Source organism: Ranitomeya imitator, chromosome 5, assembly GCF_032444005.1.
Source record: "Ranitomeya imitator isolate aRanImi1 chromosome 5, aRanImi1.pri, whole genome shotgun sequence".
In the NCBI taxonomy this organism is placed as follows: Eukaryota; Metazoa; Chordata; class Amphibia; order Anura; family Dendrobatidae; genus Ranitomeya; species Ranitomeya imitator.
The window spans coordinates 206,619,687-206,634,381 of NC_091286.1; the positions used below are offsets into that span (position 1 = coordinate 206,619,687).

Sequence of the window (14,695 nt, forward strand, 5' to 3'; positions counted from 1 at the left end):
GCTAAAAGCTCTCATTTTTCATATTTCTAGTGCAGTGATGCAGTTCAAATTTCGTGTTTTCAAGTTTGCATGTTTTGGCGCTGCAGTGTGCTGCCCTATTTACTTAACTATATACGAGTTGGCGACTCTGGGTTCAGCACCTGTTCACACTCAGTCTATGTTTGGATGTGCAGGTCAGGTTTTTGAAATGTATTCTCTAGCCTTCTGATCGTGCACTCCCCGCCTCCTAGCTTCAGGTGTTTTAATTATAGTAGGTCCAATACCCCTCCACAGAGAGAGAGAATTTGAGTCCAAGAAGAGGTTTCACGTGTACCCATTCAGATGGAGACGTTTATTCTCAGCGAGGTAGGTCAAGCGTAGGACCTCGTATAAGAGAGATGCCGTAAAGTGGCTACAAGGTACACATAAAATTGGCCATTTTTATGCGCTAAAAGCTCTCATTTTTCATATTTCTAGTGCAGTGATGCAGTTAAAATTTCGTGTTTTCAAGTTTGCATGTTTTGGCGCTGCAGTGTGCTGCCCTATTTACTTAACTATATACGAGTTGGCGACTCTGGGTTCAGCACCTGTTCACACTCAGTCTATGTTTGGATGTGCAGGTCAGGTTTTTGAAATGTATTCTCTAGCCTTCTGATCGTGCACTCCCCGCCTCCTAGCTTCAGGTGTTTTAATTATAGTAGGTCCAATACCCCTCCACAGAGAGAGAGAATTTGAGTCCAAGAAGAGGTTTCACATGTACCCATTCAGATGGAGACGTTTATTCTCAGCGAGGTAGGTCAAGCGTAGGACCTCGTATAAGAGAGATGCCGTAAAGTGGCTACGAGGTACACATAAAATTGGCCATTTTTATGCGCTAAAAGCTCTCATTTTTCATATTTCTAGTGCAGTGATGCAGTTCAAATTTCGTGTTTTCAAGTTTGCATGTTTTGGCGCTGCAGTGTGCTGCCCTATTTACTTAACTATATACGAGTTGGCGACTCTGGGTTCAGCACCTGTTCACACTCAGTCTATGTTTGGATGTGCAGGTCAGGTTTTTGAAATGTATTCTCTAGCCTTTTGATCGTGCACTCCCCGCCTCCTAGCTTCAGGTGTTTTAATTATAGTAGGTCCAATACCCCTCCACAGAGAGAGAGAATTTGAGTCCAAGAAGAGGTTTCACATGTACCCATTCAGATGGAGACGTTTATTCTCAGCGAGGTAGGTCAAGCGTAGGACCTCGTATAAGAGAGATGCCGTAAAGTGGCTACGAGGTACACATAAAATTGGCCATTTTTATGCGCTAAAAGCTCTCATTTTTCATATTTCTAGTGCAGTGATGCAGTTCAAATTTCGTGTTTTCAAGTTTGCATGTTTTGGCGCTGCAGTGTGCTGCCCTATTTACTTAACTATATACGAGTTGGCAACTCTGGGTTCAGCACCTGTTCACACTCAGTATATGTTTGGATGTGCAGGTCAGGTTTTTGAAATGTACTCCTGCACTGCTGGCACAAAGCAGCCAGGTCAGAATATAGGTGAAGAGCTTCTGTTCACAGTGTGTGAACGAGGCCCAGAGCGCTACGGTTCTCTGGAACCTCTCTGTCGTGGTAGCCCCGTGACACCTGTCCAGCAGCCATTGACATCGGAGGAGGCGCCCGGCACCAGAGATGCTGCGGGAGGTAGGAACGATAATCATGCCCCGGTAGCCAAAGACCTCCTAATGGACCCCGTAGCTGCACCACCCTCTTATGGGTCTGCCCGACTCCAGATAATAGGGGAGTGGGACCAGGACATAGGGGTGGAACAATTCCTGAAAGCCCCGATCCAACTCGCCGGCCTACCTGGAGAGGTGTGCGCGAAGAAAACAATTTACAGCTGTGTGAACCCTGGGTCAAAACTTATGGGGTTCCCCGGGACGGCTAAACAGGAGGGAGAAACCCTAGAGGTCCTGAGCTGAGACGTGTACCAGCAATAACTCGCCCACAGATGAGAGGAAAAGGAGGAGGAACACCAGGCCCAGCGCAGAGCCTTTGATAAAAGGGATCTGCAGGCCAAGGCCCATGCCCGCAAGGACTGCCATGTCAACCAGACCCCGCCTAAGCAGGGCATCGTGGTAACCTTCAAGCTAAAAGGAGGTTGGGGTTTCATCAAAGAGCAGGGACTGTATGCTGAAATCTTTGTTAACAGGAGCGACGTGGAGTCCCACCTTTGGGAAGGACATCCGGATAGGGATCTATACCCAGGGGATCGCGTCACTTACACCAGGCACTTTGGCGCAAAAGCGTGGTTCGCTCTCAATGTCAACAAATACAGAGGCCCCATCTCAATACTGTCTAGCCCCAAGACACCAGCCATGCCTCCTCATGCAGTAACAGGGCCCCTTGTGCTAAAGCAGCTGCAACTACCACTACTCCCACTGTCACCCCTGCCTGCACTACTACAAAGACTATGGTGTGTACGATTACCACTACAGACACTGAAGTAGTTACAGGACCAACTATCACCTGTTGTGAAACAGAGGTCAGTGGGCACCCAAAACCCATCAGAAGTAAAGGCACCCCCACGTAGCACCTGGTAGCCGCCCGTACCCTAAGGGACTGCCATTACCCATGCTACCTCAGTAAACTACAAGAAGAATCTGAAAATTACTTTACATAGTTAACTGTTAACTTTTTGCTGCTTTAACCCAACCTGGGTTCTTCCTTAAAGGGGTCCTCAGTTTTAAGAGGATCCTAAGTTTTGCACATGTTTGCACAAGTTGCCTTAAGGAACTGAGAATCATGAACTGTGCATGATCAAGACTTTGTGTGTAAATAGTTTGCACCTTCTTAACCCCTTAACGACCGCCGATACGCCTTTTAACGGCGGCCGCTAAGGGTACTTACACCACAGCCGAGGAAAAAGTGAATAGCGCCCCCCAGAGTCGGATTTTCTCCAGGGTCTCGGCTGCCGGGGGTAGCCGAGACCCCAGAGAACATGATTCGGGGGGGGTTTTATCCTCCCCGCATTTGCGATCGCCGGTAATTAACCGTTTACCGGCGATCGCAAAAAAAAAAAAAGCGATCTCTTTTAAATTTCTCTGTCCTCCGATGTGATCGCACATCGGAGGACAGAGAAAAGGGGTCCCAGGTGTCCCCCCAATACTTACCTATCTCCCCCGGTGCTCCTTGTGGCTCCCGGTGGGCGCCGCCATCTTAAAAATGGCGGGCGCATGCACAGTGCGCCCACCGGCTGGCCTTGCGAGAATCTTTGGGGTCTCGGCTGCCGGGGGTAGCCGAGACCCCAAAGAGCATGATCGGGGTCGGTTTTACCGACCCCTGTTTTGCGATCGCCGGTAATTAACTGTTTACTGGCGACCGCAAAAAAAAAAAAAGAAAAAAAGTAAAGTGTAATTCTCTGTCCTCTGATGTGATCGCACATCAGAGGACAGAGAAATAGGGGGATTCGGGGACCCTACAATACTCACCTGCGTCCCTGGATCCTCCTGCTGCTCTTCCTGGCCGCCGGCAAAAGAAAATGGCGGGCGCATGCGCAGTGCGCCCGCCATCTGTCTCCATCTGCTGGCCGGCAGGAGAACAGCAGTTGGGGCTAAAATTAGGGTTAGGGTTAGGGTTAGGGGTAGGGTTAGGGCTAGGGTTAGGGCTAGGGTTAGGGGTAGGGTTAGGGGTAGGGTTAGGGTTAGGGTTAGGGGTAGGGTTAGGGGTAGGGTTAGGGTTAGGGCTAGGGTTAGGGGTAGGGTTAGGGCTAGAGTAAGAGTTAGGGCTAGGGTTAGGGTTAGGGCTAGGGTTAGGGCTAGGGTTAGGGCTAGGGTTAGGGTTAGGGCTAGGGCTAGGGTTAGGGGTAGGGCTAGGGTTAGGGTTAGGGCTAGGGTTAGGGTTAGGGTTAGGGCTAGTGTTAGGGGTAGGGTTAGGGCTAGGGTTAGGGTTAAGGCTAGGGTTAGGGCTAGGGCTAGGGTTAGGGCTAGGGTTAGGGCTAGGGTTAGGGTTAGGGCTAGGGTTAGGGCTAGGGCTAGGGTTAGGGCTAGGGTTAGGGCTAGGGTTAGGGTTAGGGCTAGGGTTGGGGCTAAATTTAGGGTTGGAGTTGGGGCTAAATTTAGGGTTAGGGTTGGGGCTAAATTTAGGGTTAGGCTTCTTTCTCACTTACGTCGGTACGGGGCCGTCGCAATGCGTCGGCCCGACATACCGACGCACGTTGTGAAAATTGTGCACAACGTGGACAGCGGCTGTAGTTTTTCAACGCATCCGCTGCCCAATCTATGTCCTGGGGAGGAGGGGGCGGAGTTACGGCCACGCATGTGCGGTCAGAAATGGCGGATGCGACATACAAAAAAACGTTTCATTGAACGTTTTTTTCTGCCGACGGTCCGCCAAAACACAACTGATCCAGTGCACGACGGACGCGACGTGTGGCCATCCGTCACGATCCGTCGGCAATACAAGTCTATGGGCAAAAAACGCATCCTGCGGGCACATTTGCAGGATCCGTTTCTTGTCCAAAACGACGGATTGCGACGGATGCCAAACGACGCAAGTGTGAAAGTAGCCTTAGGGCTAGGGTTAGGGTTGGGGCTAAAGTTAGGGCTTGGGTTGGGGCTAAAGTTAGGGTTAGAGTTGGGATTAGGGTTAGGGTTTGGATTACGGTTGGTATTAGGGTTAAGGTTGGCATTAGGGTTACGCTTGGGATTAGGGTAAGGTTTGGGATTAGGGTTAAGGTTAGGGTTGTGATTAGGGTTAGGGTTAGGGTTGTGATTAGGGGTGTATTGGGATTAGGGTTAGGTTTGAGGTTAGGGTTGAGATTAGGATTAGGGGTGTGTTGGATTTAGGGTTTTGATGAGGGTTATGGTTAGGGTTGACATTAGGGTTGTTTTGGGGTAAGGGTTGTGATTATGGTTAGGGTTAGTGATTAGGATTATGGATCAGTTTGGGATTAGGGTTAGGGGTGTGTTGGGGTTAGGGTTGGAGCTAGAATTGGGGGTTTCCACTGTTTAGTTACATCAGGGGGTCTCCAAACACGACAGCCAATTTTGCGCTCAAAAAGTCAAATGGTGCAACCTCCCTTCTGAGCTCTGCCGTGCGCCCATACAGTGGGTTACCCCCACATATGGGGCATCAGCGTACTCGGGATAAATTGGACAACAACTTCTGGGGTCCAATTTCTCTTCTTACCCTTGTGAAAATAAAAACTTGGGGGCTACAAAATCTTTTTTGTGGAAAAATATATATTTTTTTTTATGACTGCATTCTAAATTTCTGTGAAGCACTTAGGCATTCAAAGTTCTCACCACACATCTATATAAGTTCCTTGGGGGGTCTAGTTTCCAAAACGGGGTCACTTGTGGGGGGTTACTACTGTTTAGGTACATCAGGAGCTCTGCAAACGCAACATAACGCCCACAGACCATTCTATCTAAGTCTGCATTCCAAAACGGCGCTCCTTCCCTTCCGAGCTCTGCCGTGCGCCCAAACAGTGGTTTACCCCTACATATGAGGCATCAGCATACGCAGGATAAATTGGACAACAACTTTAGTGGTCCAATTTCTCCTGTTACCCTTGTGAAAATAAAAACTTGGGGGCTACAATATCTTTTTTGTGAAAAAAAAATATTTTTTATTTTCACGACTCTGCATTCTAAACTTCTGTGAAGCACTTGGGCATTCAAAGTTCTCACCACACATCTAGATAAGTTCCTTGGGGGGTCTAGTTTCCAAAATGGGGTCACTTGTGGGGGGTTACTACAGTTTAGGTACATCAGGGGCTCTGCAATCGCAACATAATGCCCACAGACCATTCTATCAAAGTCTGCATTCCAAAAAGGCGCTCCTTCCCTTCCGAGCTCTGCCGTGCGCACAAACAGTGGTTTACCCCACATATGGCGCATCAGCATACTCGGGATAAATTGGACAACAACTATTGCAGTCCAATTTCTCCTGTTACCCTTGTGAAAATAAAAACTTGGGGGTTACAATATCTTTTTTGTGGAAAAAAATATATTTTTTATTTTCACGACTCTGCATTCTAAACTTCTGTGAAGCACTTGGGCATTCAAAGTTCTCACCACACATCCAGATAAGTTCCTTGGGGGGTCTAGTTTCCAAAATGGGGTCACTTGTGGGGGGTTACTACAGTTTAGGTACATCAGGGGCTCTGCAATCGCAACATAATGCCCACAGACCATTCAATCAAAGTCTGCATTCCAAAAAGGCGCTCCTTCCTTTCCGAGCTCTGCCGTGCACACAAACAGTAGTTTACCCCCACATATGGCACATCAGCGTACTCAGGATAAATTGGACAACAACTATTGCAGTCCAATTTCTCCTTTTACCCTTGTGAAAATAAAAACTTGGGGGCTACATTATCTTTTTTGTGGAAAAAAAAATATTTTTTATTTTCACGACTCTGCATTCTAAACTTCTGTGGAGCACTTGGGCATTCAAAGTTCTCACCACACATCTAGATAAGTTCCATGGGGGGTCTAGTTTCCAAAATGGGGTCACTTGTGGGGGATTTCTACTGTTTAGGTACATCAGGGGCTCTCCAAACGTGACATGACGTCCGATCTCAATTCCAGCCAATTCTACATTGAAAAAGTAAAACGGCACTCCTTCTCTTCCAAGCTCTGCGGTGCGCTCTAACAGTGGTTTACCCCCACATATTGGGTATCAGCGTACTCAGGAGAAATTGCACAACAACTTTTGTGGTCTAATTTCTCCTGTTACCCTTGTGAAAATAAGAATTTGTGGGCGAAATATCATTTTTGTGTAAACAAAAGCGATTTTTTATTTTCACGGCTCTACGTTATAAACTTCTGTGAAGCACTTGGGGGTTCAAAGTGCTCACCACACATCTAGATAAGTTCCTTAAGGGGTCTAGTTTCCAAAATGGTGTCACTTGTGGGGGGTTTCCGCTGTTTAGGAACATCAGGGGCTCTCTAAACGTGACATGGCGTCCGATCTCAATTCCAGCCAATTCTGCATTGAAAAAGTCAAACGGCACTCCTTCACTTCTAAGTTCTGCGGTGCGCCCAAAAAGTGGTTTACCCCCACATATGGGGTATTGGCGTATTCAGGAGAAATTGCATAACAAAATTTATGGTTACATTTCTGTTTTTACACTTGTGAAAATAAAAAAAATGGTCCTGAATTAAGATGTATGCAAAAAAAAGTTAAATGTTCATTTTTTCCTTCCACATTGTTTCAGTTCCTGTGAAGCACGTAAAGGGTTAATAAACTTCTTGAATGTGGTTTTGAGAACCTTGAGGGGTGTAGTTTTTAGAATGGTGTCACACTTGGGTATTTTCTATCATATAGACCCCTCAAAATGACTTAAAATGTGATGTGGTCCCTAAAAAAAAATGGTGTTGTAAAAATGAGAAATTGCTGGTCAACTTTTAACCCTTATAACTCCCTAACAAAAAAAAATTTTGCTTCCAAAATTGTGCTGATGTAAAGTAGACGTGGGAAATGTTATTTATTAACTATTTTTTGTGATATTTCTCTCTGATTTAAGGGCATAAAAATACAAAGTTTGAAAATTGCAAAATTTTAAAAATTTTCGCCATATTTCCGTTTTTTTCATAAATAATCGCAAGTAATATCGAAGAAATGTTACCACTGTTACCACTAACATGATGTTACCACTAACAATATGTCACGAAAAAACAATCTCAGAATCAGCGGGATCCGTTGAAGCGTTCCAGAGTTATAACCTCATAAAGTGACAGTGGTCAGAATTGCAAAAATTGGCTCGGTCATTAAGTACCAAATTGGCTCTGTCCCTAAGGGGTTAAAGGTGCTTCCTACTGGTTTTTCAAAAGAAGCTTTTAAAGAGACTGCTTCTAAAGAGACTGATTCTAACGTTGCTAGAAAGTGTTTTGTTTTCCAGAGACCTGAAGAAAAACCCGTTTGGCGCGGTAGGATTCCGGGTCTGGATACACGCCTTTCAGCCCGCCCAAGAACAACGTTGAGGGTTAATGATGGGTCACTTGCATCGTTGCTGCTGTTATAAAGTTGTAATTGACTTGAATATTAATGTGATTGATATTTTGCACTACCTCATTAAAAGAGACTTGAATAATATTTGAACCCTTAAAGGGAACGTTTAATTATTGCACTCTGCTAGAATATATTAACCCCTTCATGACCCAGCCTATTTTGACCTTAATAACCTGGCCGTTTTTTGCAATTCTGACCAGTGTCCCTTTATGAGGTAATAACTCGGGAACGCTTCAACGGATCCTAATGGTTCTGAGATTGTTTTTTCATGACATATTGGGCTTCATGGTAGTCATAAATTTAGGTCAATAATTTTTGCATTTATTTGTGAAAAAAATGGAAATTTGGCTAAAATTTTCAAAATTTTGCAATTTTCAAATTTTGAATTTTTATTCTGTTAAACCAGAGAGGTATGTGAAACAAAATAGTTAATAAATAACATTTCCCACATGTGTACTTTACATCAGCATAATTTTGGAAACAATTTTTTTTTTTGCTAGGAAGTTATAAGGGTTAAAATTTAACTAGCGATTTCTCATTTTTACAACGAAATTTACAAAACCATTTTTTTTAGGGACCACCTCACATTTGAAGTCAGTTTGAGGGGTCTGTATGGCTGAAAATACCCAAAAGTGACACCATTCTAAAAACTGCACCCCTCAAGGTACTCAAAACCACATTCAAGAAGTTTATTAACCCTTCAGGTACTTCACAGCAGCAGAAGCATCATGGAAGGAAAAAATGAACATTTAACTTTTTAGTCACAAAAATGATGTTTTAGCAACAATTTTTTTATTTTCCCAAAGGTAAAAAGAGAAACTGGACCCCAAACTTTATTGTACAATTTCTCCTGAGTACACCGATACCTCATATGTGGTCACAAACCACTGTTTGTGCACACGGCAAGGCTCGGAAGGGAAGGAGCGCCATTTGACTTTTGAATGAAAAATTAGCTCCAATCGTTAGCGGACATCATGTCGCGTTTGGAGAGGCCCTGTGTGCCTAAACATTGGAGCTCCCCCACATGTGACCCCATTTTCAAAACTAGACCCCCCAAGGAACTTATCTAGATGCATAGTGAACACTTTGAACCCCCAGGTGCTTCACAAATTGATCCGAAAAAATGAAAAAGTACTTTTTTTTTCACAAAAAATTTAATTTAGCTTCAATTTGTTCATTTCCACATGGGCAACAGGATAAAATGGATCCTAAAATGTATTAGGCAATTCTCCTGAGTACACTGATACCTCACATGTGGGGGTAAACCACTGTTTGGGCACCCGGCAGGGCTCGGAAGGGAAGCAGTGCCATTTGACTTTATGAATGAAAAATTAGCTCCAATCGTAAGCGGACACCATGTCGTGTTTGGAGAGGCCCTGTGTGCCTAAACATTAGAGCTCCCCCACATGTGACCCCATTTTGGAAACTAGACCTCCCATTGAACTAATCTAGATGTGCAGTGACCACTTTAAACCCCCAAGTGCTTCATAGAAGTTTATAACGCAGAGCTGTGAAAATAAAAAATAATTTTTCTTTCCTCAAAAATTATTTTTTAGCCTGCAATTTTTTATTTTCACAAGAGTAACAGGAGAAATTGGACCCCAAAAGTTGTTGTCCAGTTTGTTCTGAGTATGCTGATGCCCCATATTTGGTGGGGAACCACTGTTTGGGCATACGTCGGGGCTCAGAAGGGAAGTAGTGACTTTTGAAATGCAGATTTTGATGGAATGGTCTGCGGGCGTCACGTTGCATTTGCAGAGCCCCTGATGTGTCTAAACAGTAGAAACCCCCCCACAAGTGACCACATTTTGCAAACTAGACCCCCCAAGAAACTTATCTAGATATGTAGTGAGCACTTTGAACCCCCAAGTGCTTCACAGAAGTTCTCAACGCAGAGCCGTGAAAATAAAAAATAATTTTTCTTTCCTCAAAAAAGATGTTTTAGCAAGCAATTTTTTATTTTCACAAGAGTAATAGGAGAAATTGGCCCATAATATTTGTTGCCCAGTTTGTCATGAGTATGCTGATACCTCATATGTGGGGGTAAACCACTGTTTGGGCACATGTCAGGGCTCGGAAGGGAAGTAGTGACGTTTTGAAATGCAGACTTTGATGGAATGGTCTGCGGGCGTCACGTTGCATTTGCAGAGTCCCTGATGTGCCTAAACAGTAGAAACCCCCACAAGTGACCCCATTTTGGAAACTAGACCCCCCCAAGGAACTTATCTAGATATGTGGTGAGCACTTTGAACCTCCAAGTGCTTCTCAGAAGTTTACAACGCAGAGCTGTGAAAATAAAATATAATTTTTCTTTCCTCAAAAAAGATGTTTTAGCAAGTAATTTTTTATTTTCACAAGGGTAACAGGAGAAATTGGACCCTAATATTTGTTGCCCAGTTTGTCGTGAGTACGCTGATATCCCATATGTGGGGGTAAACCACTGTTTGGGTGCATGTCAGGGCTCGGAAGGGAAGTAGTGATGTTTTGAAATGCAGACTTTGATGGAATAGTTTGCGGGCGTCACGTTGCACGTGCAGAGCCCCTGATGTGCCTAAATAGTAGAAACCCCCACAAGTGACCACATTTTGCAAGCTAGAACCCCAAGGAACTTATCTAGATATGTGGTGAGCACTTTCAACCCCCAAGTGCTTCACAGAAGTTTATAACGCAGAGCCGTGAAAATAAAAAATAATTTTTCTTTCCTCAAAAATTATGTTTTAGCAAGCAGTTTTTGATTTTCGCAAGGGTAACAGGAGAAATTGGACCCCAATAGTTGTTGCCCAGTTTGTCCTGAGTACGCTGGTACCCCATATGTGGGTAAACCACTGTTTGTGTGCACGTCGGGGCTCGGAAGGGAGGGAGCACCATTTGACTTTTTGAACGCAAGATTGGCTGGAATCAATGGTGGCGCCATGTTGCATTTGGAGACCCCTGATGTGCCTAATCAGTGGAAACCCCTCAATTCTAACTTCAACACTAACCCCAAAACACCCCTAACCCTTATCCCAACTGTAGCCATAACCCTAATCACAACCGTAACCCCAACACACCCCTTACCACAACCCTAACACCAACACACCCGTAACCCTAATCCCAACCCTAACCCTAATCCTAACCATAATCCCAACCCTAACCACAACTTTAACCCCAACACACCCCTAACCCTATCCATAACCCTAACCACAAGCCTAATCTTAACCCTATTTCCAACCCTAGCCCGAATTCCAACCCTAACTCTAATTCCAACCCTAACCCTAAGGCTATGTGCACACGTTGCGGAATCATGTGAGATTTTTTCCGCACGATTTTTGAAAAATCCGCAGGTAAAAGGCACTGCATTTTACCTGCTGATTTATAGCGGATTTCCAGTGTTTTTTTATGCGGATTTCACCTGCGGATTCCTATTGAGGAACAGGTGTAAAACGCTGCGGAATCCACACAAAATTGACATGCTGCCGAAAATACAACGCAGCGTTTCCGCAAGGTATTTTCCGCACCATGGGCACTGCGGATTTGGTTTTCCATAGGTTTACATGGTACTGTAAACCTGATGGAAAACTGCTACAAATTCGCAGCGGCCAATCCGCTGCGGATCCCCAGCCAATCTGCTGCGGATCCGCGGCCAAATCCACACCGTGTGCAAATACCCTAAACCTAACCCTAACCCTAGCCCTAGCCCTAACCCTAACCCTAGTTCTAACCCTAACCCTAGTGGAAAAAAAAAAAAAATATTTTCTTTATTTTATTATTGGCCGTACACATGGGGGTGATAAAGGGGGGGGGGGGTCATTTACTATTTTTTTTAGTTTGATTACTGTGATAGGTTATATCACAGTGAAAAAAATATACCTGGAACGAATCTGCCGGCCGGCACATTCGGCAGGCGCACTGCGCATGCACCCGCCATTTTGGAAGATGGCGGCGCCCAGGGAGAAGACGGACAGGCACCGGGAGGCCCGGTAAGTATGATGGGGGGAGATCTGAGCATGGGGGGTGGATCGGAGGACGGGGTGTGGCATCGGAGCACGGTGGGGAGAGGGCAGGAGGACGGGGGAGCGGACAGGACGGCGGAGGGGAGCGGAGTACCGGGCGGAGGACCGGGGAGGCGATCGGTGGCGACGGGGGGGGTACACCAGTGTTTCCAGCCATGGCCGATGATATTACAGCATCAGCCATGGCTGGGTTGTAATATTTCACCAGTTTTTTAGGTGAAATATTACAAATTGCTAAAGTACCGCTCCCCCTGTCCCTGCAGATCGGGTGAAAATGGAGTTAACCCTTGCACCCGATCAGCAGGGTCGCGATCTTTCCATGATGCCACATAGGCGTCATAGGTCGGATTGGCACCGACTTTCATGATGCCAATGTGGCGTCAAAGGTCGGGAAGGGGTTAAAGAGTTAATATAGTAAATAGTGATGGAAAGCTGAAATCTAAATTTAGTTAGAATGGTGTTTCAATATAGCTGAGTTCTGATATCCTGATGCACTTTCGATAAAATAAAGAGAATAAAGTAACTCGTGGGGGTTGGATAAAAACTTTGCCCTTGAATAATGATAAAATGTTGCTCTTAGCACTTAAGAGATAGTATACCCATAAGGGTCATCGCTTTTCATAGTTAGTTAAAAAGGGCTCTAAAAGTGAACCTGGAAATTATAGGCCAGTAAGTCTAACCTCTATTGTTGGTAAAATATTTGAAGGGTTTCTGAGGGATGTTATTCTGGATTATCTCAATGAGAATAACTGTTTAACTCCATATCAGCATGGGTTTATGAGAAATCGCTCCTGTCAAACCAATCTAATCAGTTTTTATGAAGAGGTAAGCTATAGACTGGACCACGGTGAGTCATTGGACGTGGTATATCTCGATTTTTCCAAAGCGTTTGATACCGTGCCGCACAAGAGGTTGGTACACAAAATGAGAATGCTTGGTCTGGGGGAAAATGTGTGTAAATGGGTTAGTAACTGGCTTAGTGATAGAAAGCAGAGGGTGGTTATAAATGGTATAGTCTCTAACTGGGTCGCTGTGACCAGTGGGGTACTGCAGGGGTCAGTATTGGGACCTGTTCTCTTCAACATATTCATTAATGATCTGGTAGAAGGTTTACACAGTAAAATATCGATATTTGCAGATGATACGAAACTAGGTAAAGCAGTTAATACAAGAGAAGATAGTATTCTGCTACAGATGGATCTGGATAAGTTGGAAACTTGGGCTGAAAGGTGGCAGATGAGGTTTAACAATGATAAATGTAAGGTTATACACATGGGAAGAGGGAATCAATATCACCATTACACACTGAACGGGAAACCACTGGGTAAATCTGACAGGGAGAAGGACTTGGGGATCCTAGTTAATGATAAACTTACCTGGAGCAGCCAGTGCCAGGCAGCAGCTGCCAAGGCAAACAGGATCATGGGGTGCATTAAAAGAGGTCTGGATACACATGATGAGAGCATTATACTGCCTCTGTACAAATCCCTAGTTAGACCGCACATGGAGTACTGTGTCCAGTTTTGGGCACCGGTGCTCAGGAAGGATATATTGGAACTAGAGAGAGTACAAAGGAGGGCAACAAAATTAATAAAGGGGATGGGAGAACTACAATACCCAGATAGATTAGCGAAATTAGGATTATTTAGTCTAGAAAAAAGACGACTGAGGGGCGATCTAATAACCATGTATAAGTATATAAGGGGACAATACAAATATCTCGCTGAGGATCTGTTTATACCAAGGAAGGTGACGGGCACAAGGGGGCATTCTTTGCGTCTGGAGGAGAGAAGGTTTTTCCACCAACATAGAAGAGGATTCTTTACTGTTAGGGCAGTGAGAATCTGGAATTGCTTGCCTGAGGAGGTGGTGATGGCGAACTCAGTCGAGGGGTTCAAGAGAGGCCTGGATGTCTTCCTGGAGCAGAACAATATTGTATCATACAATTATTAGGTTCTGTAGAAGGACGTAGATCTGGGTATTTATTATGATGGAATATATTCTGAACTGGATGGACAAATGTCTTTTTTCGGCCTTACTAACTATGTAATAATCATACTGGTTTATTAAAGTTTTCTCTCCGTAAAAGTACGCGTACAATGTACATTTGGTAATGCAACGTTCAAGTGTCTTCACCTCCCATAAAGGGAAGCCTTAGATATAGTATTAACTTGTTTTATAGCATTTCAAAAATTTGTATGTCTTTTGCTTACCTGTAACTGTTGTTTTTCTTTTCCCAGTCCAGAAGTACTGGATTTAACAGGGGGAAGTGCAGCGCCCCAGGGTCCTGGTCATCGCAGTGGTATTGCTTTCCTCTTGGGGAGAGTGATGCTACGTTTGGAGGCAAAGAAGGATAGCTGCATCCAGGTATCACAAACATGCAACACATTTCACACTCCAGATCACCAGGGGGAGCTTCTGCTCCTATTTATTAGGTCACTCCCCATATATACTTTATATAACTGATAGTCTGTGGGGAAGGTTAGTCAGTTCCTGGAAGAGCTCCAGGTAGGAGTTCTGTTAGTTCCAGACTAGAGTCTAAGGAGGATGGAAGGTTAAAGGAGCTGTGCATGCCCTCAGAGCTGCAGATCCCAGAAAGAGGCATTGAAAGGCAGAACTGTATTGCAGCGAGTGTGAAGGAAGTCGAAGCAAAGGAGAGGATACCAGAAAGGGACCAGCCCTGCTCAAGCTGTCTCCTTCTGAGGCGCACCATCCCGGTTGCCGGAACACCGAGGG

General features: G+C 44.9%; 1 long non-coding RNA gene across 1 annotated transcript in view; it reads right to left on the reverse strand.

The window, feature by feature from the left end:
• The window catches only part of LOC138680621 (uncharacterized), a 121,760-nt gene extending 107,469 nt beyond the window's left edge, over window positions 1-14,291 (reverse strand). Inside the window, exon 1 of the long non-coding RNA XR_011321693.1 lies at window positions 14,173-14,291. This is a non-coding gene — a long non-coding RNA (uncharacterized lncRNA). The remainder of the gene's footprint in view (window positions 1-14,172) is intronic.
• Between the last annotated feature and the right edge of the window lie 404 nt (window positions 14,292-14,695).